The sequence below is a fragment of the Ascaphus truei genome, chromosome 4 (genome assembly GCF_040206685.1).
Source record: "Ascaphus truei isolate aAscTru1 chromosome 4, aAscTru1.hap1, whole genome shotgun sequence".
Taxonomy (NCBI): domain Eukaryota; kingdom Metazoa; phylum Chordata; class Amphibia; order Anura; family Ascaphidae; genus Ascaphus; species Ascaphus truei.
This window is the reverse complement of record NC_134486.1, coordinates 296,613,175-296,639,503: the sequence shown is the minus strand read 5'-3', so window position 1 is coordinate 296,639,503 and position 26,329 is coordinate 296,613,175. Positions and strand designations below refer to the sequence as shown.

The window sequence follows — 26,329 nt, the reverse complement described above, 5'->3', positions numbered from 1 at the left end:
TAATAAAGAATGAATACAGAGAACGAAAAGAGACAATATAAATATATTTTGTTGGCCAGAGAATGGCACTGTTTGTACTATTATCAACAAATTGCGCAGATGTTTAAATGAAAGAGGGGTCTTTTTCTGTGGGATTGATAAGCTCAAGGAGCGCCGTCTCATGTGTTTTTGAATCCCACAGGGAAACATACCTTACGTGAATATGGGTCAAAGAATTATGTTGAGGGACAGAAGGGCATTAATTTGTACCATTGCCAGGACAGAAGTTAATATAATAACAAGTGAAAAGTAAATAGGAAAGAAATAGCAAGTGAATTTGCCGATAGATAATCAAGGCATATGATGGTGTTGAGGAAGTAGATATTGAAGGTTATTTTTGTGAAAGGTTTTTATGCAGAAATTGGGATACAATTAGAGACTGTGTATATTGTTTGAAAGGGACAGAAAGTGTTTGGGAGGGACAGAAAGTATTATAAGTGTAAAAAGGTAGGACATGTTGCCAGTAATTGCAGAGCAGCCCTAAGAGAGAGAGTAGAAGAAAAAGAATGGAATTTAAAAGGTTTGTTTGTACTGGCCACACGAATGGGTCTTTTAAACCAGAAAATATTATTTTTCCTTCTGTTCTAATGGCAACTAGAAAGAGAATCAGAATAACAGCAGCACAGACCATGCCAAAATCCCCCCTTTTTCTCCAAAGGAATGTGCAAAAGATACAAAATATTCACTCAAAAGCTCCGGAGCATAAAAAAAAAAAAAAAAGATTAGTTTTAAAAGCAGGTTATATACTGTATATGAGAAGCTGATTCGCTGTGTAGGAGAGAAGTTTGTGTCTATGTTCTTTGTGTGTCTGTATTGTGGTTTCTGTATTGTGTGTAGACCAGTAAAAACATGTCAATTGCATTTCTATAGGATTAGGATACGTTGGAGAGATTTTAAGCTAGCACGTATTGTTTAAATTATATATGGTGTGTTCATAAGTTGATCTAACCTCAGTTTAGTTCATTGTCCCATTTTTATTTTTAAGAGGCCATATTTTTTATTTTTGAGAGGCGATATTTTTATTATTGAGAGGTCATATTTTTATTTTTGAGAGGCCATACATTTTTTCATTTTTATTGCTGTGGAGAGAGCTCCATTTTTTAACTTTGAGCTAAAGTTTCAATTCAGTAATTAATATTTAGAAGACTGAGAAACTGTTTTGTTATCTGCCCTGCACTCTCAAGGTCTTTTTTGGCGAAACGCCCGGGCTGGCAAATTGCCCAAGATAAACAAGCTCTGAAAATTTTCTCTGAGTGTCTTTAAAAAATAACGCTGTCAGTGTGTTCGGCACTGTGCAAAGAGATTATATTACAAGAAATTTAGTGTGAAGTCCTTTACAAAAGCATTTGACTATTATCTGAATATGTGATGTATTTTATAACTTCTAACCATTTATTTTTCCATAGGTGTTCTATTTTATAATAAGCAGTAGTTACTGTTAAAATCACTGTATAATATATAATTCTAAGTCTGCCGATTAAGCAAACAACATCCTAGTTGCTAATTTATTATTGATTTGTAGAACGTTTTGCCAGGAAATGGTGCACTGGGAGTCACCTCTAGTTTTTGGGTGTGTCCTGGGTATAGAGTTAAAGGACAGGGGATATATAGTTGCAAATACAGTTACATAAGTGAGCAGGGTATATATTATATGCAAGGCATTTCACATTTTTACCAGAATAGTTACAATGGAGTGTTTGGGGTGGAGGCCAGACTGGAATTGGCTAGGGGCATTTGTCTTAGTCTAGTAATTGTTTAATTGGGAGTAAACACATTTTTTCCATGACTTTGGATAGTATTGTAGTGTATGACTTTATTTATATATAGCGTCAAAAATGTACTCAGCACTTCACAAAGAATACAGTAGAGGGAATTATAATAGAATAGTAAGTGCAGCAAAATCAGACAATAGGAAAAGAAATCCCTGCCCTTAAGAGCTTACAATCTAATGTTTGAAGGGAATTTACAGAGATAGCAGGATGGAATAAGTGCTGTAGATAGTAGTGCTTGGCCACAAAGGGTGGTAGGAGTGACTGTGTGTGGAATAATAGCCATGAGTGCAGGCTATTGGGATGTTTATTTTGTGGGGAAAGTTTAAAGGTTAGTTAGTATTTAATGAAAAGGTTGATACCATTTGCATCGGAGGAGATGACAGTGAGGCATGAATGAGAGCAAGTGTGTATGGGGAGAAGAGAGATTGGTCTGTAGTTTGAGACAGTGTTTTTGTCCCCACTTTTGAAGATTGGGACAGCTCTGGTAGTTTTCCAGGTCTTAGGGATATGGCCTGCAGAAAGGATAGAGTTGATTATGGAAGCAATTGGTTTGTCAATGGTTGAGGCCCAAAGTCTTAGGAACTTAGATTGTAGTACAGTCAAGTCCACATTACCTGCTTAGTTTTAAATATGAGGAGCATTAATAGGAGATACCTCTGTCTATATGCGGATGTTAAGACAGTAGTAAACACATTAATACAAGAATTTATTCCTAGGTATAAATTATATCCCTATGAGACACTTATGGGATGACTTATGACTATCTGTAGTTCAAAGGAACAAATTAAGGACCATCTATTGGTAATAAAACAATTAATAAGTATTGTATGCCACTAATACATTTTTTGAGTCTCTCTAGGCAACGTTGAAAGTGCACCTATGCGAGACGGAGTTAAAGGTCAAGTAGTTCCTAAACAAGCATGCTCCTCATCCCAGATGAAAGGGCCCATACTAACCACCAATACAGCAATTAAAGTGGCAGAGTTCTTTCCCTGGACCCAAAGTACAGTAAAGCTCATTCCAGCTCCACCAAAGACCAAAGTCACCTAAAGCACAGCCACATCAAGTTAACGTTTTGACGAGACATAAACTTTGACCGTTAACAAACGAGGAAAATAAGATACCAGGCAGAGGCCTGATCTTATCATGAACATTTCATTTTTTCAAAGACTCAAAACATTCTGTTTTTTCAGAGACTCAATATTCCTGATTTCTATTAGAACATTTCATTTTTCAGAGACTCAATATTTTTATTCTTTTATAGTGTGTATAAGTTAGATTTTTAAGATGTATGGACCATTGGGTCTGCGAAAGTATAACCCACAGAGAGATGACAGGATTGTCATGATGATGCTCTGCGAAGCTTTGTCAACAATACTCATCTGTCTGTGTTCCTTATACATCGCAGATATCGATCACCATGGTCAAGGTAACACTACATAAAGCATCTCACCCACAAACATCACAAAGGCCACTGGTACATCCAGAAACAAACGAGACTTACATTAAACCCCTTGGTAAAGAGATAATACATTTATGGACACATGCAGAACAATATACCAGAAATCTGGTATTAAAGAATCTTGCTGGGTATGTGGATATGTGCCTCATAATCAGGAGTCACCCTGGATTGGCATTCCTTATACCCAGGAAGAATTAACTCCTGCAGCAAATGACACACCAAGATTACCAGATATGTTGACTGGACAATTCTCCAAAGAATTTAACAGGGTACCGTTAATGAATAATATTCCAGTGGGAGGTTGTCATATAAGCAGTACAATTGGAAATGTTTCCATAGGTAAAGTCCTCCCTCCCACAAATGACACTTGTTTTGAACTAGACATATATGTAAACAAAGACCGAAGATCAATTTCCTATTGGTACAAATGCATAGATAACAGTACACTGAATCAGACACAATATAGAGCAAAACAAATAGCAGCAACAAAATACATAGATGCAAACACATCTCTATCAGTAGATGCAATTTTCCGTGGATGCAGAAACTTTACTCTACCAGATGGAATTTATTGGCTCTGTGGAAAGTGGGCATATAGAATCTTACCTTGCAATTGTATATGATCTTGTTATTTAGGGTAAGTGGTCCCTGCATTTACAATCACCAAAGAATTACCTGCAGGGCGTCTCAGAAACAAAAGAAAAACACCAAACACTGCAGGACTGAAAAGTAGTTTATGGAGAGAACAATTTTGGGCTAGTTTATTTCCAAATGTTACTATTTGACAGGCTTAATACATTAACAAATGTGTTAGATGATGTCCTCAATCACACCACTACAGCCATAGCATCACTAAACCAAGAACAGGTTCAGATCAGGCTTATGGCCTTACAAAACAGAATGGCTTTAGATTACATTTTAGCATCAAAAGGAGGTTTATGTGCTTTAATTAAAGAACAATGTTGTGTTTTCATCCAAGATCAGAGTGGCAAGGTACAGCATGAGTTAGATAAGATAGAAGAAATTCAAGAAAGACTTAGGAAGGAAGGTGACACAGACTGGGACCCTTTGGGGCTGACTGGATTGGTAGGATCACTAGGAGCGAAATTTTTGAATGCGGTAATGTGTGTGATTGTGATACTCGTTGTCATCTATGTTTGTGTTACGTTTGTCAAAGGCATGATCCACAAATGTGCAACCCCCTCTGCAGACATAATGCCATTGTTTGCAGAATCAATCTACAGCAGTCCCTTGAAGAAAGAAGATGCCAAGTACAATGTTCTAACTCTGGAAAAGAATTTGGTTGCAATGCCATACGAGACTATGACTACATTTGGCAGGCACCCTCGTGCACTGTCCTATACCCTCAAGCAGCATTATGAGATGATGGAGCACCCTTGTGCCTCCCAACGTGTTTCTGGACTAAAATCATACCAATAATTCTCAAAGAACAATGTTTTAAAAAATCAGAGGAGGGACTGACAAAGTTGAGACATTAGGGGGTCTGGCATAACAACATAACAGCATTTAGGATGAAGCCATTTTGTGTGAATATTTCAATCCGCCATCTTGTCTTGTCTCTATGAGTCTTAATTTCTGTGTTTCATTTCTGTATAAACAAATGTGTGAAGCAGAGAATGGAATGTTTTCGCTCTTAGCTGACTTTATTGATCCTTCCTCATCCAATCAGCGTCAAATTGAAAGTGTAAACAGGCCAAAGGTTGTGAGAACCCTTGAGATAAGCTACAGAGAAACTGTTTCTCACACAATGTGCCAAGTGGCAGTTAACCCCATAATGATTTTTAGCTGACAGACAGTTATCCAGTATTGTTATCTATTACAAAATGACATCAGCTTTAGTATTATTATGTTTTACAGAATGAGGTAATATTTAGTGACGTGCAAGCCCCCCCATAAAGGGGTGGAGCTTTAGGTTTTAGGGTATAAATATATGGCATACCGTGTTATTGTTAGAGAGTTTATTTTCAAAAGCTGTCTCCTTGTGCACTTGACTTGAATAAATTCACGTGTTATTCTATTTCAAAATAACCTCAGACTGTGTTTTTTATTTACATTTTTCTCAATAGCCACTCCCTGGTTGTTGCTTAGCAACACTTTCCCCACTCCTTACGTGTTCATTATGAATACATACTTCCTTTAGGGTATTTAAGTGTGTGGCTCCCAGCAGGCATGTTATGTATCCCTGAAGAAGGTCTGATTAAACCCATGGGGACTGAAGTGTTGGGCATATGTGTGCATTTTGGACCCAATAAACTACTTTTTGTGATTATCTCTTGTGCTGTGCTCTAGGGACCCTTACAGACTGTAACTATTTACCCTTTACCGTGCACCACACCTGCCTCTGTTGAGGCCTTTTTATCAGTTTGTATCCTCCTCCCCTTCCTACTCAGGAAGCGTGTTCACAGAACTCCCAAACATTTGGTTTGAAATTGGTTTTATTGTTTTCTAAGTTTATTTCACTTGATATATTTTGGTGTGGGAACTGTAGGGATATTCACTGTGTGTTTTGTAAGGGGTTTGGGGTTTATTTTGGTGTTTTAAAACCGTTTCTTGTTTTCACCCAGAGGCTGCAGTCATTCAGCCCAGCAAAGCTATACTTTGGCTGGTCTGGTAACTGTAGCTTCAACCCCTCTCCCCTCCCCCACCACTGGTTGGTTGTTTTTACTTATTCACTTTTTAAGTTGATTTGTTTTTCATTTGGATTTGTGAGCACTGTGTTTTAAAAAAAAGTAATACTGAGGTGCAGCTCCTTGCTAGGGAGAGAGGAATTAATAAGGAAGGAAATAAGAAAAGTGCAGTGATTTTAAAAGCTGAAATTTTTTTCCTCCTTTGGGGGCCTATGCAGAAAGGGCCGAAAAATGGCATTCGCCAGGGTTTCAATTCGCCAGGTTTTTGGCGTGTTAACCTCGCTGTATGCAGGGAGGGCCGAATCCCTGGCGAATGAATGCGCCACCACCATTTGATATAATGGTGAGTAATCGGTGGCGAGATGGCTGCCTGGCGAGAAACTGCCGAGAAGCCGTCCCCTGGCGAGATGTGTTTGCAGCAGAGAGAGATCCGCTACTCTCTCTGCGCAAACATCGGCACATTAAAAATGATTTAAAAACCATTTTTATTCATAGTGTACATGTGCAGGGGGTCTCCGGAGCTGAACCGCATTGGTTTCAGGTCCGGGGACCCCATGCTTCCCGAGATACAGGCCCCTTTATGAGGTGCCGGTATCCCTCTGCATTTAAATGTCCCGATCACGTGACCAGCGGAATGTAAACAAAGCAGAGGGATACCGGCACCCCATAAAGGGGCCTGTATCTCAGAAGCAGGGGGTCCCCAGACCTAAAACCAAAGCGGTTCAGCTCCGGAGACCCTCTGCACATCTACATTATAAATAAAACACACATATAAATACACAATCATTCCTTACCTTAGCGGCTATCTGCTATGGTAACGAAGCAACATTAATGTATTTTTAATAATAGTGTACTGTGAGCAGGGGTCTCTGAGCCACAAATCAATGCGGTTCAGCTCAGGGGACCCCCTGCTCCCGCACAATATTATTAAAATACAGAAATGCTGCTTCATTACCATAGCGTATAGCCGCTAAGGCAATGAAGGGTTAAGGCAGAATAGCATGTTTATTGAGGACATTTGCCCCCAATAAACATTGCAATAAACAATATACACCCCCTGTGTATTTAAATTACATAAACAAGAATAAATACATTAAATACATATAGCACTTACCCATTACCGGTTGCCACGATGAAGGCCATCCTCATCTTCATCCTGCCCATGCCCCCTCCGCTGCTGCAAAACAGACACAAGAATGAAAACATCCAATGTAATGTTCCCTAACCCCTTAATCACCATAGCGGTTATTAACCGCTACAGTCATAAAGGGGTTAACCCACCCTCACCCACCACTCAGGACGCCTACATACCCTCCCCCACTAACCCCCCACCCCGTGAGGCCTAACCACCCTCACCCACTACCCACAAGGGAGGCCTACCCACATACCGTTGGGGAACCCCCCCCCCACCCCCAGTACCCACAATAAAAACAATACAGTGACCCACAATAAACATCATTATATTTAATAAATACATTACCCACCCCCTGTGCCACCCCATAAATACAAGATTTATCCTTTTACAAACAGGGTTCATAACACAGCCCCACGCGAGTCCCCGGTGGGCTGGTGGGGCACCTGACAGACCTACAGGGTACCAGCAGCCCTTTTCAAACAGGTTCTGGGGGCCTGCTGGTGGGTCCCGCCAAGTGCCATGGCCCCCAGGTGGTCTCCTTGGGTCACCGTGGGCAACAATTGGGTCCCCATGGTAGGCCCAAGGATGTCTGGGAGCCCCGGGTCAGACCCACAGGTGTCTGCGGGGCCTCGGGTGGTTCCCACGGGGGTCTGGGGAACTCACGAGTGCTCACTATGGGTCCGCGGTGCCCCCACGGATGTGGGACCACCGCTTCATCCCCGCACCTATGGGTCGGCGGTGCCCCCACGTATGTGGGACCACCGCTTCATCCCCGCAGACTACGGGTCCACGGTGCCCCCTCAGATGTGAGGCAACCGCTTCATCCCCGCATGTGTCACTTGTGGAACCACCAGCCTGATACCCGTGAGATACCCGAGGAGACCCGCAGGTGGTCTCCAGAGGTCTCATGTGGAACCACGGAACAAACCCTGAATGTAAAAAAAATAAACCTGCCCTATACATTCAATACATACACACCCCCTCCCCCCAACACCTATAGTACAATAATGTGCAAAATAACTATTATCCAGATAGGGATAATAGATTATTTGCCCATTATTAAAAACATTAACTAGCATATTCAAATAAATTAAGTACTACTGACCTTATCAATAAGAAGTCTCAGTCGCCAGCAACATCCTTGTCTTGCCCACAAAACACATAGCCAATACAAAGCCAATACATTGCAATTACATACAGATATCAATTAACCCCTTAAATACCATATCGGATAATAACCGCAAAGGTAATTAAGGGGTTAAGCCACACTGGCCCGATACCCACCCTTCACCCATGAATTTGTAAATTGGCTTCATCATGCAAATATATATATATACACACACATGATGAACCAATACACAAATAAATGTAGAAGGGTTATCAAAAACATACTGTACTCAAAATAACAGTTCTCCATAAATACACACTACAATGCAATTAATTTCCTTTCCTAATCCTAACTGATATTACAATCAAAAAGATCAAATGCCAATCAAAAACCTCAAATCACAATCAACACATTGCATTTTCATTGTATATATGATGCATACAATCTAAGCACCATATACATTCTGCAAATGAAAGTTAACAATAACATTGCAAGTAAAATACAGATAACTCCAAACAAATATACTATTGTAACCAATCTGGTAAACATAAATCAATTATCATTCATTAATGACATCCATAAACAATTTACATTCCATCTCTAACAATTAAACAATTAACTAATTCAAACCTGCAACTGAACAATGTAGCCCGTGAAAATATTTAAGTACCAACAAGCATAAAAAATTGACAACCAAGGCTAACCCTGACCTCTAATACAACATACAATAGCAACGATTACATCTATCTAATTTTAAAATACTTTAAACACACATTTAAGCATACATGCATAGTCAAATTAATTAAAAACACATCAAATCAAGCTTTTAAAACACTATCATTTCTTACCCTGGATGTATATATCTCTCTAGACATACATACATACATACATACATACATACAGAGGCAAGAAATGATATACCACAGAAAATTAAATAAACATGTAAATAAAAGAATTTAAAAAAATTAACAACTTCAATTAAATACATTTCTTTAGTTCTCACTTACCATTACTTGACCCCACCGACTCCCGTTGAACAGCTTACTCCCGATCTAAACCACCAAGCACAGGAACCCATAAAATAAAATACCATAAAAAAATAAACATTAAACTAAAAATCCAAATCAATCCACGGGTCTTCTAATTGTAATCCTTCTTCATCTGTATTCTTCTTTCTTCTATCTTCTTCCGGGGTCTTCTTCCCGTCTTCGGCCACGCCCTGGCCTTCTTCTTCTGTAGGAGGTCCTTCCTCCTCGGCGGCTGGCTTCAAAATGAGACGACATAGGCTTTTAAAGGCCTATGACGTCACATTTTCGTCATATGGTTCCCATGGCCCTGATTAGGCCGTGAAAACCATGTGTTTTGGCCGATAAAAAAAAAATGATGACGTCACTTAAAGGCAATGAAAGCACGGCCAATGAGAATGGCTTTGCTTCAATTGCCTTTAAGATGACGTCATTAAAAGAAACATGGCCGTCCACACATGGTACGGTAGCCAATCAGAGCGTTTGAACTCCATCCCTACTCTGATTGGCTCTAGTATACCATGTGACAGGCTTCCAATGACGTCACATCCTTTCTCCCCCAAGCCTCTGTCACATGGTATACTAGAGCCAATCAGAGTAGGGATGGAGTTCAAACGCTCTGATTGGCTACCATACCATGTGTGGACGGCCATGTTTCTTTTAATGACATCATCTTAAAGGCAATTGAAGCAAAGCCATTCTCATTGGCCGTGCTTTCATTGCCTTTAAGTGACGTCATCATTTTTTTTTTATCGGCCAAAACACATGGTTTTCACGGCCTAATCAGGGCCGTGGGAACCATATGACGAAAATGTGACGTCATAGGCCTTTAAAAGCCTATGTCGTCTCATTTTGAAGCCAGCCGCCGAGGAGGAAGGACCTCCTACAGAAGAAGAAGGCCAGGGCGTGGCCGAAGATGGGAAGAAGACCCCGGAAGAAGATAGAAGAAAGAAGAATACAGATGAAGAAGGATTACAATTAGAAGACCCGTGGATTGATTTGGATTTTTAGTTTAATGTTTATTTTTTTATGGTATTTTATTTTATGGGTTCCTGTGCCTGGTGGTTTAGATCGTGAGTAAGCTGTTCAACGGGAGTCGGTGGGGTCAAGTAATGGTAAGTGAACTAAAGAAATGTATTTAATTGAAGTTGTTAATTTTTTTTAATTCTTTTATTTACATGTTTATTTAATTTTCTGTGGTATATCATTTCTTGCCTCTGTATGTATGTATGTATGTCTAGAGAGATATATACATCCAGGGTAAGAAATGATAGTGTTTTAAAAGCTTGATTTGATGTGTTTTTAATTAATTTGACTATGCATGTATGCTTAAATGTGTGTTTAAAGTATTTTAAAATTAGATAGATGTAATCGTTGCTATTGTATGTTGTATTAGAGGTCAGGGTTAGCCTTGGTTGTCAATATTTTATGCTTGTTGGTACTTATATATTTTCACAGGCTACATTCTTCAGTTGCAGGTTTGAATTAGTTAATTGTTTAATTGTTAGTGATGGAATGTAAATTGTTTAGGGATGTCATTAATGAATGTAATTGATTTATGTTTACCGGATTGGTTACAATAGTATATTTGTTTGGAGTTATCTGTATTTTGCTTGCAATGTTATTGTTAACATTCATTTGCAGAATGTATATGGTGCTTAGATTGTATGCATCATATATACAATGTAAATGCAATGTGTTGATTGTGATTTGAGGTTTTTGATTGGCATTTGATCTTTTTGATTGTAATATCAGTTAGGATTATGAAAGGAAATTAATTGTATTGTAGTGTGTATTTATGGAGAACTGTTATTTTGAGTACAGCATGTTTTTGATAACCCTTCTACACTGGCGACACACTTTATTCGAGCTCGGCTAGTCCCACGAATTCGGGTATACCCGGGTGTATTGAGGTTTGTGACTGTTTTCTGCCCGAGTGCATTGAGTTATTTTCCGGCAGGGATTGAAGCATTTTATTCCCGCTGGCTGCAATACTGCACAGTACATATATATATACTGCATTACAATTCATGAATTTATGCCATCTGGTAGACACGCGAAGCATTGCAGCCTATTAAATCCTAATCATTATCATTTAACAGATCAGCCGCCCGTCAGCCAGGCATGAACCCAGGCTGGGAAGGCAAATGCAACGGGGCTTGTCAGAGGTGAGGAGCGGCGCATTCCAGGTATCTGCCAGGTACATACCGGGTATTTGCTCGAATAAAGTGTGTCGGTGCAGTACATTTATTTGTATATTGGTTCATCATGTGTGTGTATATATGTATATATATATGTGTATATATATATATATATATATATATATATATATATATATATATATATATATATTTGCATGATGAAGCCAATGTACAAATTCATGGGTGAAGGGTGGGTATCGGGCCAGTGTGGCTTAGCCCCTTAATTACCTTTGCGGTTTTTTATCCAATATGGTATTTAAGTGGTTAATTGATATCTGAATGTAATTGCAATGTATTGGCTTTGTATTGGCTATGTGTTTTGTGGGCAAGACAAGGATGTTGCTGGCGACTGAGACTTCTTATTGATAAGGTCAGTAGTACTTAATTTATTTGAATATGCTAGTTAATGTTTTTAATAATGGGCAAATAATCTATTATCCCTATCTGGATAATAGTTATTTTTCACATTATTGTAATGTAGGTGTTGGGGGGGGGGGGGGGGTGTATGTATTGAATGTATAGGCCAAGTTTATTTTTTTTACATTCAGGGTTTGTTCCGTGGTTCCGCGTGAGACCTCTGGAGACCACCTGCGGGTCTCCTCGGGTATCTCACGGGTATCAGGCGGGTGGTTCCACGGGTGATACATGCGGGGATGAAGCGGTGGCCTTACATCTGTGGGGGCACCGCTGACCCGTAGTCTGCGGGGATGAAGCGGTGGTCCCACATCCGTGGGTCACTGCGGACCCGTAGTGAGCACTCATGAGTTCCCCAGACCCCCGTGGGAACCACCCGAGGCCCTGCAGACACCTGTGGGTCTGACCCGGGGCTCCCAGACATCCTTGGGTCTACCGTGGGGACCCAATTGTGGCCCACGGTGACCCAAGGAGACCACCTGGCTGCTGGTACCCTGTAGGTCTGTCAGGTGCCCCGCCAGCCCACCGGGGACTCGCGTGGGGCTGTGTTATGAACCCTGTTTGTAAAAGGATAAATCTTGTATTTATGGGGGGGCACAGGGGGTGGGTAATGTATTTAATAAATAGAATGATGTTTATTGTGGGTCATTGTATTGTTTATATTGTGGGTACTGGTGGTGGGGGGGGTTCCCCAACGGTATGTGGGTAGGCCTCCCTTGTGGGTAGTGGGTGAGGGTGAGGGTGGTTAGGCCTCACAGGGTGGGGGGTTAGTGTGGGAGGGTATGTAGGCGTCCCGAGTGTTGGGTGAGGGTGGGTTAACCCCTTAAATACTGTAGCGGTTAATAACCGCTATGGTGATTAAGGGGTTAGGGGACATTCCATTGGATGTTTTCATTCTTGTGTCTGTTTTGCAGCAGCGGAGGGGGCATGGGCAGGATGAAGATGAGTATGGCCTTCATCGTGGCAACCGGTAATGGGTAAGTGCTATATGTATTTAATGTATTTATTGCTGTTTATGTATGTTAAATGGGCACATTCACTTTATCCCTTTGTGGATAATAGTAATTGTGGCCATAACTATACTGTATGTGTTAGGGGGGGGGGGTTATTTCTTTAAAAGTATGTATGTGTTTATTCATTAATTTGGGGGGGGGCACATAATTGGTACTGCAGGCCTGCAGGTAACACCCGAGGGCCCCCGCCGGTCTATAGTATCATTGATGTGCATATATGTGTATGTTAGGGGTTATAGGGGCTGTACATGCATTTTTCCTGCTTCGGATGCATATCGGGGGGGCTCCGGTGCTGATATTCCTGGGTATCAGCTCTGGAGCCCCCCGGCATCAATCCGAGCCAGGAAAAGGGCCTGTTTCATTTTTATGTCCCCTCTCGCCGCTCAGCTCCAGCTTCTTGCCAACTTTTGTTGGCGGAGCTATTTGGAGAACATCTCTCCATTTTATTGGTGCGATCAGCGGCGAGATGCTGATTGGGGCTACCTGCATATGGCGGGTTTTAAAACTGGCGAGATATTGCTTCTCGCCACCCGTGCGGCGAGTTTTTAAAACAAAAAAAAAAATTTGCCAGTTTCTCGCCATTACCTAATTTGCTATAGGCATATTTGGCGAGATTGCGCTTCTCGCTGCTCTCTGCATAGGCCCCTTAGGCCTTGTTCAGGGTGCAAGAGGCAGGAGTTGGAGGGAGGGCATTCGGGAGGGAGGGCGGCAGTCTGCTGGGCGATGTGTGTTCATCCCCAGCAGACTGATTCAGGAGTTTAGGAGGGGGCGGGGCTACAGACGGCAGGTTAGGGATCCAAGTTGCAGTCATTAAATCATTCTCAAGAATGATTTCATTGGCTGCCTAGGTCATAGTTTATTGAAACTGTAGCCAGCGTCAACTCCTGGCTTCGGAGACAGGGCAGCTGCTACCCTGACAACCAGTATTCAATTTGAATACTTTGTGTCCCACGGCAGCTCGCACGGCAGCATGCCCTCCCTCCGAAGCCTGCACCCTGAACGAGGCCTTAGTAGTGAGGTAGTTAATTAATTCTTAAAGGGACAGCTACTCTCTGCACCTCTTTCCCTAAGCACTACCTCCTCCCCTGACATACAGATGCAGCAGCCGTTATTGAAACAAATCACGCGGTGTATACTTCAGAATACCCATGTCATGGCGCGGGATTTCTTCCAACCGTACCGCCTTAAGAAGCGAGTGCATAAAATGGCATTTTAGTGTTCTGTTTTTAAACACCTGAAATTGACACAGTAGCACAGTACTGTACACATTACAATTCATTCATTTCATTGCATTTAATTGCGCACAATCCAAGAAATTCAAACAAAGCAACCGCGATAAACACGTGTGCCTGGGGCGATTGGCCGCATTAATGCCACGTGGAATAGAGCAGAGCACACGAAAAAGGTTTCAGGATTTGTTAAAATAATGGCCGCTGCATCTGAGGCTTCTTAATATCATACCTAAGGGGAGGAGGGATAGTAGGGCAACGGGGGCTGCACCCGGGCACCGGACCCCAAAACCTAAGGTCCCTAGGAGCACTAACCATGGCCACAGCCCTCAGCCTAGCACATCCTTTTCCCTGGCCGCAGCTCTCCCTGCTTCTGCGGGTAGCTTAACCCCTGCAGCCCCAGCTACATCTTGGGCGCAGGTGCAGGCATTAACACCAGCAACAACAACCCTGGGGCCACACCATGTCTAAGCAGGAAGCATGCGGTGAGGTGCCCAATAGTGACAGCCAGCAAGATGTACGGGAAGGAGGTATTCTTCCTCCATATGCTGGCTGCCCCACACACCCTGGGTGTTGGAAACAGGATTGGTACCGCAGGCCAGCGGGGCCCGCGGGGACCACACGATGGCACCCAGACAACGCGGGGACCACCTGAGGACCCCCGGACACCCATGGGGATTAACCGAGGGCCCCCAGACACCCAAATCTCGCCCGAAATGAATGTTTTTTAATATAAATTTTATTACTAGTGTAAATGAGCAGGGGGTCTCCGGAGCAGAACCGCGTTGATGTGAGGTCCGGGGACCCCCTGCATCCCGAGATTCGGGGGTGCTGGTATCTCCTTTGCATTTAAATGTCACGTGACTGTGGGAATAAAATGCATAGGAGTTACCAGCACCCCATAACGGGGCCTGTATCTCAGGAAGCAGGGGTCCCTGGACCTGAAGTCAACGGTTGTGCTCCGGAAACCCCCTGCTCACCTACATTAGTAATAAAATTTATATTAAAAAAACATTAATTTCAGGCGACATTTGAGCAGGGAGAGGCGGCTCTCTCTGCAGCTAACAGAAATGGCCAGGTAAGGCGTTTCCATAGGGGCGATCATCATGTCGCTGGATACTTGCCAGTTTTGCAAATGTTGCTATCACAGGTATTCTGGGCTTTCTGCATAACATGATAGCAACGCATGATATGTGCAAATGAGCAGGGGGTCTCCGGAGCAGAACCGCGTTGATGTGAGGTCTGGGGACCCCCTGCATCCCGAGATTCGGGGGTGCTGGTATCTCCTTTGCATTTAAACGTCACATGACTGTGGGAATAAAATACATAGGAGTTACCAGCACCCCATAACTGGGCCTCAGAATCTCAGGAAGCAGGGGTCCCTGGACCTGAAGTCAACGGTTGTGCTCCGGAAACCCCCTGCTCACCTACATTAGTAATAAAATTTATATTAAAAAAACATTAATTTCGGGCGACATTTGAGCAGGGAGAGGCGGCTCTCTCTGCAGCTAAAAGAAATGGCCGGGTAAGGCCTTTCCATAGGGGCGATCATCATGTCGCCGGCTACTTGCCAGTTTTGCAAATATTGCTATCACCGGTATTCTGGGCTTTCTGCATAACATGATAGCAACGCTGTCAAAACTGGCGATTTTAAACAGCCCGGCAACTTTTTTTCCCCCGGCACTTACTGCATACGCCCCTATATCTGTAGCAGTCTGTTGTTACCCCTTGTCTTTTTGATTTTCCCCTAGGGATTGTGAGACCTACCTTTTATGATTTATCTGGACTTTTCTCTTCCTCTCTCTTTCTCTTCCTCTCTCGTTATCTGTTGATTATGATTATACTGCTTGCTTTTTGGAAGTGAAAAAAAAAAAAAAAAAAAAAGGATTTCCGCAAATATTAGAAAACTACTGCAAAATAATGCGTGCGTTGATCAATTATTGAATGATACAAAAATATTCACCGTTCACTTGTTGAAAATCCCAGTCTGTTTATAAGACGGCTTTTATACAGGCATACCCCGCTTTAAGGACAATCACTTTAAGTACACTCGCGAGTAAGTACATATCGCCCAATAGTCAAAAGGCAGCTCACGCATGCGCCTGTCAGCACGTCCTGAACAACAAAGTTGAACTCCCTACCTGCACCAAAGTTTTGCACAAGCGGGAAGACTATAGAGCCTGTTACAAATGCCTTATTTACATCAGTTATGCACGTATATGATGATTGCAGTACAGTACATGCATCGATAAGTGGAAAAAAGGCAGTGCTTCACTTTAAGTAAATTTTCGCTTTACATACATGCTCCGGTCCCATTGCGTACGTTAATGCGGGGTATGCCTTTATGTACAGTAGTTCATGCAGGAATGAATATTTAACTAAAGAGCAATTAGTTCTTGACTTGTGGGATACAATATGTACTCTGGTGCTACAGTGATCTAAAGGGCAACTCAGTTCACAAAGCAAAATGTTTTAAATTGAAGGTTCAAAGTACTTTTTAAATAGCCTGTGTCTGCGCAAGTGACAAAAATTCTTTATGGAGCCAACACAACCAGCTTGTGCAAGGAAGAGTTAACTAAGAATCAATAGTTCTCTGATAAGAAAGCACAAATTACAGAATAGTGATGCATCAATCCATAAAGAAAACAATTAATGGTTTCAAAATAAAGGCCTGCCATCTTGTTCCTCTCAGCACTCATGTAAAGCAAATAACAGAGAAACAAAGTACTTTGCTCGAAGTGACTGCTTTGATATTTTAGGAAACGAATGTCTCCTTGTTGTTGGATGCTACTTAGGGATTAGATAATTTAGAAAAAGACAAAGCTGAGAAGAGAAAAAAGTAATCCCTTTTGCATTTAGTGTACTCCAAACAATGGTGAAAATATATACTGTACATATGTACAGTGTTTACTATAACAAGGTGGAGGATATTGAATGATTGCACTGTAATTATATAATTATCTTGCTGGTTAAAATTGGCCTTTTATTATTAAATCCTTAAATGAAATTGGTGACCAGGCTGTGGAAAAAACAAACCCTGGTCCTCACAGTATTATAACAATTTGCAGCCTTAGAAAACCGTATGCAGGCTGCTAGCAAACTAAGAATGAACATGTAGTGCACTTTCCCCCACCCCCTTGTAGGATGTGTGGCTATGGTGTGTGTGGTGCAATACCTGTGGCTCACAGGAGGACTGCGCCTCCGCTGCAGGGAGCCTGGGGTGTAAGTGATACAGTGTTCTTCAGCACCTCCACCTGTAACGGATTCTACAGTGTGGAATTACCTGTTATAGGACCAATATATATGTGACCTGGGTTCCCCTCTCAGTCCCCTACTTCCGCTTCCATTCGGGAGAAGGGGGATGCTGGTGGGGGTGTTGCGCTAGGCGATCGCATCGCCGGGGACTACCGGCGGCTCCTAGTCAGGGTGGCCGCCATATTGGATGCGAGCGCATGCGCAGTGATATAGCCATGTGGTTTTAAGGATGTGACGTACCTCCATTTAAGATGATGTCACATCTTTAACAAAACAAAAAAAGGAGGTGGGCACATGATACGGCATCCAATCAGATTAGGGTTGTACATCTGACCTAAAACGGTGACATCAAAGACTCTTTATAATGCATGGACGCCTCATTTAACAGGAAGAAGATGACGAGAGAACATACTGTTCTGTATTTATCATTGGGTTTTGGATTGACAGATGAAGATAAAAACTAAAGAAATAATGACAGATGAAGAAAGAAGATGGTGATAGAAGATAAAAGAAAGAAGAATTTTGTTACCTGTCCCGGATCTTTAAGGTGGATGGCGTTGATGACGTAGCGGTACGAGAGCTTGCAGAATCGCCAGGATTCGGAGGTTCAACATTTCAAAAGTTAAGAAAAATATTTAATGTATGTAATTTTACTTTTACAGGTTTTTTCATTGTATATTTTTATTTTATGTTTTTCATTGCCCATTGACTGATAATGTATTAATCTGTGGCCATTTAGGTCAATACAGTGACAGCCAATTAATTTTTTGGCAAATGCTTTTTTTTCTATTGATGTTTTTTAGTTTTCTGTTAATTGTTTGGCTTGAATTGTTTTTAATTTGGATGGCTTGTTTTTATTTCATTTTCAGATTGTTTAGCGTTTTTAATTAATGATTTCTTTGGTTGGCTACTGGTTTTTAATTGATGTGTTGGCTAGTAGTTAAAATGGATTATTTGTTTTGGCTAATGTTTAAAATTAATCAATTGTTTTGTTGGTTAGTGCTTTTATTTATTAAATTGATAGGTTGGTTAGTGCTTTTATTTATTAAATTGATTGGTTAGCTAGTGCTTTTATTTATTTATTTATTTAATTGGTTGGCTGGTGCTTTTATTTAATTGGGGTGTTTAGGTGCTTGTGTATATCCTTTTATTATTGTGTATTTTTGGCCTTCGTGCTTTTTTATTAGGGTGACCATTGACTGCTACTGCCCATATCATGCCTATATTGTATGGGTATGATGTACTACTATGCCAATCAATAGGTACAGGGTGGGTATAGTGGTCCCGGGGTGGGTGGTTAGGCCTCCCGTGTGGGTAGAGGGGGAGGGTGGGTTAACCCCATAATTACTATAGCGGTTATTAACCGCTTAGGTGATTAAGGGGTTAGGGGCCATTAGATTGTATTTTTTTCATGTATTCTTGCTGGCATCGGAGGACATGGACCTGCAGTATGCTGACGAGGATGCCCTTCATGATGGCAGGGGTAAGTAGAAAGGTTTATTTATTTAATTTATTTATGCTGGCCGGCAAATGTTTTATTTAATAATGGGCAAATTAGCTATTATCCATATATGGATAATAGTTATTTTGCCCATTACAGTACTGTATGTGTTGGGGGGAAGGGGGTATTTATTTAAATATGTTGAAAACAAAATGTTGGACACAGGATTGGTACCGGGGACCCGCGGGGACCACCCGATGGCCCCGAACACCCACGGGGATTACCCGAGGGTCCCCAGACACCCACGGGGAGCCGCCTCTCCCTGCTCAAATCTCGCCCGAAATTAATTTTTTTTTAATTTATATTTTATTACTAGTGTAGATGAGCAGGGAGTCTCCGGAGCAGAACCGCGTTGATCTGAGGTCCGGGGACCCCCTGCATCCCGAGATACAGGGTGATGGTATCTCTTATGCATTTAAATGTCACGGGACCATAGGAATAAAATACATAGGAGTTACCAGCACCCCATAACGGGGCCTGTATCTCGGGAAGCAGGGGTCCCTGGACCTGAAATCAACAGTTGTGCTCCGGAATCCCCCTGCTCATCTACATTAGTCATAAAATTTATATTAAAAAACATTCATTTTGGGCGACATTTGCGCAGGGAGAGGCGGCTCTCTCTGAGCAGCTCTCTCTGCAGCTGAAAGAAATGGCCGGGTAAGGCCTTTTCATGGAGGCGATCATCACATCGCCGGCTACTTGCCAGTTTTGCAAATATTGCTATCACAGGTATTCTGGGCTTTCTGCATAACATGATAGCAACGCTGTCAAAACTGCGATTTTAAACAGCCCGGCAATTCCCCCCCACCCCCCCGGCACTTATTGCATATGTCCCTATATCTGTAGCAGTCTGTTGTTACCCCTTTTCTTTTTGATTTTCCCCTATGGACTGTGAGACCTACTTTTTATGATTTATCTGGACTTCTCTTTCTCTCTTTCTCTTCCTCTATTTTTCTCTTCCTCTCTCTTTCTCTTCCTCTCTCGTTATCTGTTGATTATGATTATACTGCTTGCTTTTTGGAAGTGAAAAAAATAAAGGATTTCCACAAACATTAGAAAACTACTGCAAAATAATGCGTGCGTTGATCAATTATTGAATGATACAAAAATATTCACCGTTCACTTGTTGAAAATCCCAGTCTGTTTATAAGACGGCTTTTATATGTACAGTAGTTCATGCAGGAATGAATATTTAACTAAAGAGCAATTAGTTCTTGACTTATTGGATAAAATATGAACTCTGGTGTTACAGTGACCTAAAGGGCAACTCAGTTCACAAAGCAAAATGTTTTAAATTGAAGGTTCAAAGTACTTTTTAAATAGCCCGTGTCTGCACAAGTGACAAAAATTCTTTATGGAGTCAACACAACCAGCTTGTGCAAGGAAGAGTTAACTAAGAATCAATAGTTCTCTGATAAGAAAGCACAAATTACAGAATAGTGATGCATCAATCCATAAAGAAAACAATTAATGGTTTCAAAATAAAGGCCTGCCATCTTGTTCCTCTCAGCTCTCATGTAAAGCAAATAACAGAGAAACAAAGTACTTTGCTCAAAGTGACAGCTTTGATATTTTAGGAAATGAATGTCCCCTTGTTGTTGGATGCTACTTAGGGATTAGATCATTTAGAAAAAGACAAAGCTGAGAAGAGAAGAAAATAATCCCTTTTGCATTTAGTGTACTCCAAACAATGGTGAAAATATATACTGTACATAAGTACAGTGTTTACTATAATAAGGTGGAAGATATTGAATGATTGCACTGTAATTATATAATTATCTTGCTGGTTAAAATTGGCCTTTTATTATTAAATCCTTAAATGAAATTGGTGACCAGGCTGTGGAAAAAACAAACCCTGGTCCTCACAGTATTATAACAATTTGCAGCCTTAGAAAACCGTATGCAGGCTGCTAGCAAACTAAGAATGTACATGTAGTGCACTTTCCCCCACCCCCTTGTAGGATGTGTGGCTACGGTGTGTGTGGTGCAATACCTGTGGCACACAGGAGGACTGCGCCTCCGCTGCAGGGAGCCTGGGGTGTAACTGATACAGTGTTCTTCAGCGCCTCCACCTGTAACGGATTCTACAGTGTGGAATTACCTGTTATAAGACCAATATATATGTGGCCTGGGTTCCCCTATCAGTCCACTACCTCCGCTGCCGTTCGGGAGAAGGGGGATGCCGGTGGGGGTGTTGCGCTAGGCGATCGCATCGCCGGGGACTACCGGCGGCTCCTAGTCAGGGTGGCCGCCATAATGGGTGCATGCGCATGCGCTGTGATATAGCCATGTGGTTTTAAGGATGTGACGTACCTCCCTTTGAGATGATGTCACATCTTTAACAAAACAAAAAAAGTAGGCGGGCACATGATACAGCATCCACGCAGATTGGGATTGTACATCTGACCTAAAAAGGTGACATCAAAGGCCCTTTATAATGCCTGGACGCCTCATTTAACAGGTAGAAGATGACGAGAGAACATACTGTTCTGGATTGACCATTGGATTTTGGATTGACAGATGAAGATAGAAAATTAAAGAAAATAAAGAAATAATGACAGATGAAGAAAGAAGACGGTGATAGAAGATATAAGAAAGAAGAATTTTGTTACCTGTTCCAGATCTTCAAGGTGGATGGCGTTTGATTGACTTTGATGACGTAACGTTACGAGAGCTTGCAGAATCGCCAGGATTCGGAGGTTCAACATTTCAAAAGTTAAGAAAAATATTTAATGTATGTAATTTTACTTTTACAGGTTTTTTTATTGTATATTTTTATGTTTTTCATTGCCCTTTGACTGATAATGTATTAATCTGGGCCATTTAGGATACAGATCAATACAGTGACAGCCAATTAATTTTTTGGCAAATGTTTTTTTTCTATTGATTGTTGTTTTTTAGTTTTCTGTTTATTGTTTGGCTTAAATTGTTTGTAATTTGGATGGCTTGTTTGTTTTTAATTTTCCGATTGTTTAGCGTTTTTAATTAATGATTTCTTTTGTTGGCTACTGGTTTTAATTGATGTATTGGCTAGTGGTTTTATTAATTAATTGATTTGTTGGCTAGTAGTTAAAATGTATTAATTGTTTTGGCTAATATTTAAAATTAATCAATTGTTTTGTTGGTTAGTGCTTTTATTTATTAAATTGATTAGTTGGTTAGTGCTTTTATTTATTAAATTGATTTGTTAGCTAGTGCTTTTATTTAATTGGGGTGTTTAGGTGATTGTGTATATCCTTTTATTATTTTGTATTTTTGGCCATCATGCTTTTTTATTAGGGTGACCATTGACTGCTAGTGCCAATATCATGCCCATATTGTATGTGTATGATGTACTACTATGCCAATCAATGGGTGCAGGGTGGGTCCAGTGGGCCCGGGGTGGGTGGCTAGGCTTCCCATGTGGGTAGCGGGGGAGGGTGGGTTAACCCCATAATTACTATAGCGGTATGCTGACGAGGACACCCTTCATGATGATAGGGGTAAGTAGAAAGCTTTATTTATTTATGCTGGCTGGCTAATGTTTTATTTAATAATGAGCATATGAGCTATTATCCATATCTGGATAATAGTTATTTTGCCCATTAAGTACTGTATGTGTTGTGGGGGAGGGGGATATTTATTTAAATATGTTGAAAACAAAACGTTGGACACATAATTGGTACCGCAGGCCAGCGGGGACCTGAGGGACCACCCGATGGCCCCAAGACCCACGCGGGAACCACCTGAGGATCCCCGGACACCCGATGGCCCCCAGACACCTATGGGGAGCCGCCTCTCCCTGCTCAAATCTCGTCCGAAATGAATGTTTTTTAATATAAATTTTATTACTAGTGTAGATGAGCAGGGGGATTCCGGAGCATAACCGCGTTGATCTGAGGTCCGGGGACCCCCTGCATCCCGAGATACAGGGTGCTGGTATCTCTTATGCATTTAAATGTCACGTGACCGTGGGAATAAAATACATAGGAGTTACTAGCACTCCATAACGGGGCCTGTATCTCGGGAAGCAGGGGTCCCTGGACCTGAAATCAATGTTTGTGCTCCGGAAACACCCTGCTCACCTACATTAGTAATAAAATTTATATTAAAAAAACATTCATTTCGGGCGACATTTTAGCAGGGAGAGGCGGCTCTCTCCGAGCAGCTCTCTCTGCAGCTGAAAGAAATGGCCGGGTAAGGCCTTTTCATGGGGGCGATCATCACGTCGCCGGCTACTTGCCAGTTTTGCAAATATTGCTATCACAGGTATTCTGAGCTTTCTGCATAACATGATAGCAACGCCGTCAAAGCAGACGATTTAAACAGCCTGGCAATTTTTTTCCCCGGCACTTACTGCATAAGCCCCTATATCTGTAGCAGTCTGTTGTTACCCCTCGTCTTTTTGATTTTCCCCTAGGGATTGTGAGACCTACCTTTTATGATTTATCTGGACTTTTCTTTTCCTCTCTCTTTCTCTTCCTCTCTCGTTATCTGTTGATTATGATTATACTGCTTGCTTTTTGGAAGTGGAAAAAATAAAGGATTTCCACAAATATTAGAAAACTACTGCAAAATAATGCGTGCGTTGATCAATTATTGAATGATACAAAAATATTCACTGTTCACTTGTTGAAAATCCCAGTCTGTTTATAAGACGGCTTTTATATGTACAGTAGTTCATGCAGGAATGAATATTTAACTAAAGAGCAATTAGTTCTTGACTTATTGGATAAAATATGTACTCTGGTGTTACAGTGACCTAAAGGGCAACTCAGTTCACAAAGCAAAATGTTTTAAATTGAAGGTTCAAAGTACTTTTTAAATAGCCTGTGTCTGCACAAGTGACAAAAATTCTTTATGGAGCCAACACAACCAGCTTGTGCAAGGAAGAGTTAACTAAGAATCAATAGTTCTCTGATAAGAAAGCACAAATTACAGAATAGTGATGCATCAATCCATAAAGAAAACAATTAATGGTTTCAAAATAAAGGCCTGCCATCTTGTTCCTTGTTCTCAGCTCTCATGTAAAGCAAATAACAGAGAAACAAAGTACTTTGCTTGAAGTGACTGCTTTGATATTTTAGGAAACGAATGTCTCCTTGTTGTTGGATGCTACTTAGGGATTAGATCATTTAGAAAAAGACAAAGCTGAGAAGAGAAGAAAATAATCCCTTTTGCATTTAGTGTACTCCAAACAATGGTGAAAATATATACTGTACATATGTACAGTGTTTACTATAATAAGGTGGAAGATATTGAATGATTGCACTTTAATTATATAATTATCTTGCTGGTTAAAATTGGCCTTTTATTATTAAATCCTTAAATGAAATTGGTGACCAGGCTGTGGAAAAAACAAACCCTGGTCCTCACAGTATTATAACAATTTGCAGCCTTAGAAAACCGTATGCAGGCTGCTAGCAAACTAAGAATGTACATGTAGTGCACTTTCCCCCACCCCCTTGTAGGATGTGTGGCTACGGTGTGTGTGGTGCAATACCTGTGGCTCACAGTAGGACTGCGCCTCCGCTGCAAGGAGCCTGGGGTGTAACTGATACAGTTTTCTTCAGCGCCTCCACCTGTAACGGATTCTACAGTGTGGAATTACCTGTTATAGGACCAATATATATGTGGCCTGGGTTCCCCTCTCAGTCCCCTACCTCCGCTGCCGTTCGGGTGAAGGGGGATGCCGGTGGGGGTGTTGCGCTAGGCGATCGCATCGCCGGGGACTACCGGCGGCTCCTAGTCAGGGCGGCCGCCATATTGGGTGCACGCGCATGCGCTGTGATATAGCCATGTGGTTTTAAGGATGTGACGTACCTCCCTTTGAGATGATGTCACATCTTTAACAAAACAAAAAAAGTAGGCGGGCACATGATACAGCATCCACGCAGATTGGGATTGTACATCTGACCTAAAAAGGTGACATCAAAGGAAACACCCTGCTCACCTACATTAGTAATAAAATTTATATTAAAAAAACATTCATTTCGGGCGACATTTTAGCAGGGAGAGGCGGCTTTCTCCGAGCAGCTCTCTCTGCAGCTGAAAGAAATGGCCAGGTAAGGCCTTTTCATGGGGGCGATCATCACGTCGCCGGCTACTTGCCAGTTTTGCAAATATTGCTATCACAGGTATTCTGAGCTTTCTGCATAACATGATAGCAACGCCGTCAAAGCAGACGATTTAAACAGCCTGGCAATTTTTTTCCCCGGCACTTACTGCATACGCCCCTATATCTGTAGCAGTCTTTTGTTACCCCTTGTCTTTTTGATTTTCCCCTAGGGATTGTGAGACCTACCTTTTATGATTTATCTGGACTTTTCTTTTCCTCTCTCTTTCTCTTCCTCTCTCGTTATCTGTTGATTATGATTATACCGCTTGCTTTTTGGAAGTGAAAAAAATAAAAAATAAAGGATTTCCACAAATATTAGAAAACTACTGCAAAATAATGCGTGCGTTGATCAATTATTGAATGATTCAAAAATATTCACTGTTCACTTGTTGAAAATCCCAGTCTGTTTATAAGACGGCTTTTATATGTACAGTAGTATATGTAGGAATTAATATTTAACTGTAGCCATGTGTAAAATTGGTGTACATATCTCTTTCTCATGCTGGCAGTAAACCTGGTAAGTATGCAGGATTGCCAGTAGTCATCATGGAGGTTTGCCCTCAACCCCTGGTGATGTGTAAGATAGTAGCAAAGGAAGTGACAGCCTGTCTGTGTCCCCTGTTAGTGACACAGAGATGAGGTGGGTCTTTCTGGTAGCTGATATATTGCACAGCACTTCCTAAAGCAGTTCAGTTGGTGTTTTGACTCTGTTCAGTAAGAGGCACGTGGAGGTCTGCAACAGTGTTGCAGTGGTCTGATGCAAGAGCTGTGAGTCTGTGCAGCTCTGAGCAGAGAGACAGAGAAGCTGGTGAATCTCTTTGAGAGGAGAGGTGGAGAGCAACTCTATTAGAGGAGAAGGAACCTTCCTAATGGAGTGCAGCAGAGAGGTGAGCAGCTGAGCTGCTAGCTGTGAGGGGCAGCTGGCCCATACCACCATGCCAATAAAGATGTCCTTTATAAAAGATACCCTCATGTATGAGTCTGGAATTACTCTGCAGAGGAAGGCAACACAGGGGAGTTCCTCTTCAGAACCATCCCATGCGGACGCAGGGATCCTTATGAGGTGGAGGCACTGCACTGGATATAGGTAGGACTCGCACAAACTACCTCAGCTGCCTGTCTGGGTTGGCAATCCCCAAACACCATCATGCGGGAGACTCAGGAGTCCTGTTGCCAACAAGTGCGCCACCAGACACGACCATGTAATGGGGGCTGGTTAGACCACAGGGGCCAATGTGAGATTGGGTGGGTCAGGCCATACAGAATACCCGTTACATTACTAAAGAGTAATTAGTTCTTGACTTATTGGATAAAATATGTACTCTGGTGTTACAGTGATCTAAAGGGCAACTCAGGTCACAAAACAAAATGTTTTAAATTGAAGGTTCAAAGTACTTTTGAAATAGCCTGTGTCTGCACAAGTGACAAAA

General features: G+C 41.6%; 1 protein-coding gene across 2 annotated transcripts in view; it reads right to left on the bottom strand.

The window, feature by feature from the left end:
• The window catches only part of LOC142493540 (amine sulfotransferase-like), an 88,427-nt gene extending 65,001 nt beyond the window's left edge, over positions 1–23,426 (bottom strand). Inside the window, exon 1 of one of the 2 annotated variants that reach the window (XM_075597715.1) lies at positions 23,218–23,426. The gene's annotated coding sequence lies outside the window, so the exon portion shown is untranslated. Of the gene's footprint in view, positions 1–15,813; positions 15,991–23,217 lie in introns of those variants that run through there. The other variant, XM_075597713.1, reaches the window with a different exon arrangement.
• Positions 23,427–26,329: the final 2,903 nt, after the last annotated feature.